Genomic DNA, 6,228 nt, shown 5'->3' on the forward strand with positions numbered 1-6,228 from the left:
AGCATTCCCAATTTGCCTGTAGTTTGTGAATGCACGTTTGATTGTTGACTGGAGGTCTTATAATGGGAATAAATACAATGGTTATCACCATACTGTATACTTGCAGTCACCATTGGCCTCCACAGTCCCTAGATGGACTAGAGGTTCCTAGATGGATGGATCGATGGAAGTGTTAATGTTATGGCTAATCGTGTAGAAAATACAGTATGTCCCTGGGAGGCTATAGGCTAGTCTCAAGCCATGAAAAATAACTTGCTGTAAGCTCTATGTTTGAGATCTAACATCATGTTAGATGTGTTGCCATCTAACTTTGTTTATTGACATCTGTATTCATTCGGTTGAGCTTTTATTACTAAAACAATATTGTGTCCAAGAAGAAATACAAAATATTGATAATAATATATATTTTAAATCAATACATCAATTTAACAGTAACTTGAAATCTTTGCAGATGCTGCGGTATAATACTGTGTTCATGAAAACAGGGAACTCTGGCTGCATTTGCGTCTACACACGCGATTTTAGATGGATTTTTTCATACTTGCAAGTCAGAATCTTCCCAGCTCACATCATAAGCGCAAGCCCAATCATCCTGGCACACTTTGTCCTACAATATACACAAACACACCTACGCACTCCTACACACATAAAATTGTAAACAGAAATACCCAGCTCTATTTATCACACTTGACACACAAGGCTTGTGTTAATCCCTGTATACAATACACAGACTAAAACACCTGATAATGTCCTGAAAGCTTAACTGCTGTTATTATTTGTTAGATGAAAGTAGAGAAAGTGTTCAATGATGGAGGATCAAGGATGGATCAGTACAGGATTTTGTTTAATAGAGGGGATTTTTACTGAAGCATTCCTGAGCTAGTGACATGCTAGTAAAAAGACTGAAACAGAATGTACACTCTTAATTTAAATAGGGCATGTTTAAGTGCCACTCCTGGTAGTACACAAAATATGTAATAGATGATATTGTTATGATAATGTTTTTGATATTATTTTGGTAAACAAAAATAGGTGATAAGGTACAAAATTACACATCCATATAAGCATTACTAAGGCTAGGTGCTATGCTTAAGGCAGTCTTTTGCTATGTGACTGGTTTTTCATGTCTGTTTTTCACCTTACAATCTTCCCGCAGTCCACCAGAACTCTTTTTAACCACCTCCAGCTTGGTAACAGCTAGTTGAACCCATTTTAAATTGGAGCTTCTTTTTAATCCGACCCATTTGGAAAATGACAGTTCTCTGGCTACACTTTTCTAAAATAAAAGTTTTCTTTTCCATTGTCATGTCGGGGAGTTTTTCCTTTCCACCAGAACCCTTGGCTTGCACATCAGAAACAAACTGATAGCTCTACTCTACACTTTTTTCTGCACATTTTTACATCTATTTTTTATATTTTTTAAATTCTGTAAAGCTGCCTTGCAACAATGACGACTGTTAAAAGTCCTATACAAATAAAATTAAATATATATATATATATATATATATATATATATATATATATATATATATATATATTTTTTTTTTTTTTTTTTTTTTTTTTTAACCAGGAAAACCCATTGGAATCAAGTGAATTTTGGCCAAGGTACCAGCCATACTTATATAATCTTTACATATATAGAATTCTTGTCTGTCTGCTTGTTTGTGCATGCATCATATAAAAACTACTGAACAAATTTTAAAGAGGTTTTTACAGGGGTATTTGGCTGAGTTTTAGGTAACATATAGGCTTTGATTCATTGCAATCAGCCCACAGGAAGAGATGATATGCTACTTTGAAATTTAAATGGAAAATGCCCTTATATCATAAAAAAATCGACCTTGAAAAAATCATTGGTTCATCTCAAAATTTAACAGATGGTGTTGTACAATTTTTAATATGTGCTTATGAGTTTGCAATTGAAATCTACTTAATAAAAGCAATCTCATGCTTTTCACAGTAATGCGTAACAATTTTAGTTCATTCCCAAATTCAACACATGCACTTATGAGTGTGCAATTAATTTCCATGTGAACAATTAAAAATAAAATGTATTCAACATAATAAACGTTCACAAAATAAAAACAATTCAATTCCAGGCATCCTTTTGCAATAAACAAAAGATTTAGGAACACATTTATATATACAATATATGTATGTAGTTGTGCACTAGTGTTCTTTCACTCTTTATGCATTATAAATAAATAAATTGAGCTGATTAATAGCCTGGGTACAAAAATGGATGAACTCAAGAAGCCTATGGGTTCTGGTATGACATCTAGAGTTTATTCATCAATGATTTACATAATCTATTTATTACCAACATTCATGTGCAATAATCACTGTACAATTACTGCACTTTATCCCCATTAGTACACTGTGAACTTACAGTTAGTCTTTTTTCTCACACTCAACCCTTGGCTACTATTATACACACTATTTGTCATTCTGTTTCGTTTCATGTTCAAACTGCTATACAGTATAATACAACTGTAATCCTGTAATAATTGTGTTTATGTGTTTCTTTACTTTTTCAGAACAAAGCTATTTTCTCTCTGGGATTGATCAGAAAGTTGGGGGGGGTCAAGATTTCTAAGTGAAAAAAAAATCCACTAAACTCTAAGGTACCCTTTGTGCCACTGGGACAGTTCTCTCCCCTAAGGGGTGTGGCTCTGCTGAGCCTCTGGGGGTGTGTCCTGGTGTCTGGCACCAGGATTTTGGCAGCAGATCCTTTGGGTGCAGTGGGTTGAACTTGACTATCTGGCACATCCCATGGGTGCTCGATTGGATTGGGATCTGATGAGTTTGGAGGGCGGGTTGATGGCTCTTTGCCTGCTGGGCTTTATGCATGCGGACTGTGGTACACTGGCTGTGGTAAACTGGTGCCTTTCTACTGTGGCCAGCATTGATGTTTTTTTTGGCAATTTGTGCTGCATTGGCTTTTCTGTGGGATCTGACTGAACTGGCTGGCCTTTGGACCTTGGGCATGGGTCAACTTTGGATGCTCATAATCCTTTCACCAGTTGGTGCACCATTGGTGATTAATGTTGTAGGCACCTGAAGGTAGTTTTGATTGTAGGGCGGATTGGCGTAGGTACTAATGTATTTAATTTTAGATCTTTCTGCAAATGATTCCATGAACAAGGTGCATTTTAAGAAAATGCAGATTTCCCCAGCTCAATAAAAACTCAGGGTATCATAAAAAGCAACCACAAGGAAGAACGCAACTTGGTATCACCAAAGATAAGCTGGAAGTTTGCCTATTATTGCTTTATAGATAAAAATATGTCTATCATCAATCCACTTGTGGGTTAATTTTTTAATCCACTTATATAAAAACAGATAGGACTTAAGTAACTGCTTGCTTTTTGCAAATAAACATCAAGGCAAAAATAACATTACCAAATTAATTTCAGATTAAATCGCTGTGCATGCTTTAATTTGCATTGACGTAATAGGTTGTGTGGGAGAATGCAAAGAAACCTCGCATTAATGCTCTGGACTATCTATGACTCTCCTATTCAACGATATTATTTAAACTTATTCCTAACAATTTTTATTTTTATTTCAATTCAACTTCAAAATCAAATTGCTCACTTAATTTCTTAATTCTCCACTTGCACATAGCCACCAACAGGGGGCAGAGCTAATGCAAAACAAAAAACAAAACAAACAAAAAAAAAATTAAGGACTCTCTATTAAAGAAGTCTGCTTGAGCATGTTCCAAACATAAGTGGAAGCATCTTTTACTGAAAAGTTCATCCAGTTTTGATATTGCAACATGTAACATGATTTTAATGGTGTTTTATATTTCTTGGACCTGAAGTGCATTATACAGTTGTCCAGAACAATTACTAGTAATGCACAAACCAAGTGCACTGTGGTGCAGATAGCACTCTGGGTTATTATCCAAGCATTCTTTTAAACTACTCGTAGCGTTGGTCCGTCGGAAAGTTATACAGTATCTGCTTGTCATAAAAATCATCCATAAAGGCATGGCAAAGATGTGTTACGTAGGTTATAAGACAGAGGACGTCTCTGCAGGAAAGCAAGTTTGGTATGTAGGAAATATGGAGACTGGAATATGAAAAATCTTATGTCATCCTTTTTTAGGATCTTTTTACTACCTTTGTGTGAATTACCCCTGATGAGTTAACACTCACTCACTAACTCCGTGAGTCTATACCACTTTGTCCTGTATACAGGATCATGGAGAGCCTATCCCAGGAAACCTACGGCACGAAGCAGAGTACACCATGCAGGGCCCCAATTCATTTCAGGGCACACAACACACACACTCAGTCACATACGGAAGGTAATCTGCATATCTTTGGACTGTGGGAGGAAGCCCGCCATGCACGGGAAGAACATGCAAACTCCATGCACGCAGACTTGTGTTGGGATTCGAACCCAGAACCTGGAGGTGCAAGGCTAGCCTCGCACAGTGCTAACCTCTAAGCCACTGTGCTGACCTCTGAAAACTTTGCCTTAAGTTATGAATCAAATCTCTTTGCACAGAAATGTAAATCACTGAACATTAAAAATTCACTGTCGGGTTTATAAATGTGTCTGGCCTCTCTCTGGAATTAAGGTGCGAGTTTAAAGCGTACTATAAAAGATGCATAAAACTGCCACCAATTTTAATAGTTTCAGATTTCAAAATTGCTGAAAGATGACAACGACACTAGATACTGAGTCTGTAATTAAAAAACAATGGAAAACAGAGGACTGTGTGTTGGCTGGCGTCCTTTCGCTGCCATATTTAAAAAAAGTTATAAATACACAAGACAAGTTTAACAGCTGCGGAATACGATGATGAAAGACGTGAGAGATGTCTGCTCTTATTGTGGGCCATTGTGGTTATAGTGCTAAAGCGAAGCATGATGGCTTGTATAAAGGGGCGGTGTCTGAAATGATTAAAGGTGTAGGTTTCTAGGTTACTGATCAGGAGGTTGGGGGTTCTAGCCCTAGCAGTGCCTAATTGCCACTGTTGTGCCCTTCAGCATGGCTCTCAACCTTTATCGGATCCAGGGGCGCTGACCCTGAGCTCTGACCCCCTACTTTAGCTCATACAGTATGTGGGGAAAAAATTATTTCACTATACTGTAAGGTACATGTGGCAAATAATATAATCTTAATAAAAGCACATAAGGAACTAGGAGTGCATAAGGTTATAACAAAGATTTAGGGATTTAGGGAAGATTTAGACATAACAAAGGATTTAGGGAAGATTTAGACATAACAAAGATTTAGGGAGTGTTTGGGATTTTGTTGATAAAAGCCTCGGCAAAGACGTTAATCCATGATTTAAGCTAAAACAGCAACAACAGAATGTAAAGAATGAACCTTGATGAATTGAATGTGACAAACAATTTTGCAAAGAACATCTTGTACTTCCTTGAGCCCGTTTCTTTTGTTGGTATGTTTGTCTTTTTGTTCGAGTCTTGTATCACTTCTCCACCTGTCTCCTGCCACTGGTTTGTTGCTTAATTGTGTTCACACATTCGGTGTAGTCATTTCCTGCTTTCTCTTTGTAGTGGCGCACAATTTGATCTTGCATGTAGTGTTTCCTACTGCAATGGTTTCCTGGTTCATATTAGTTTTCATGAGCATTCACTTAAAAAAAAAAAGCAGAAAAACACTGAATAGGTGGTGCACTTGTGTTCTCCCGCACTCTTCATGCATTATAAATATAATCTATTTATTGAGCTGAATGATAGCCTGGGTGCAAAAAAGGACAAACTTGATAAGCTACTAAAATTTTAAATGACTTGCTAATGGCTTCTGGTACGACATCTAGAGTACCTTGTTAACTCGTCAATAATTTAAATAATCTACATGTATTTATTACCGATATTCACGTGCAATACTCACTGTACAGCGTCACAGGGGGTCTGCAGCCTGCCCCTGGAGACTTAGAGCACAAAGCAGGGCACACCTTGGATGAGGTGCCAATCCATCACAGGGCACACACATACACCCACTTACACACCCAGTACGGCCAATTTGGGAACGCCACTTAGCCTAATCTGCATGTTTTTGGACGGTGGGAGGAAACCCACCAACAACAGGGAGAACATACAAACTCCATGGACACTGAAGCGGGAATGGGCGAGAATCGAACCTGGACCCTGGAGGTGCAAGGGAACAGTGCTAACCACTAAGCCATGTGTGCGTTGGAGTTCATTTCTTCTATGTTTAATGTTAATGTCGGAGCAGATTCCGGAG

The sequence above is a fragment of the Clarias gariepinus genome, chromosome 3, assembly GCF_024256425.1.
Source record: "Clarias gariepinus isolate MV-2021 ecotype Netherlands chromosome 3, CGAR_prim_01v2, whole genome shotgun sequence".
NCBI classification, from domain to species: Eukaryota; Metazoa; Chordata; class Actinopteri; order Siluriformes; family Clariidae; genus Clarias; species Clarias gariepinus.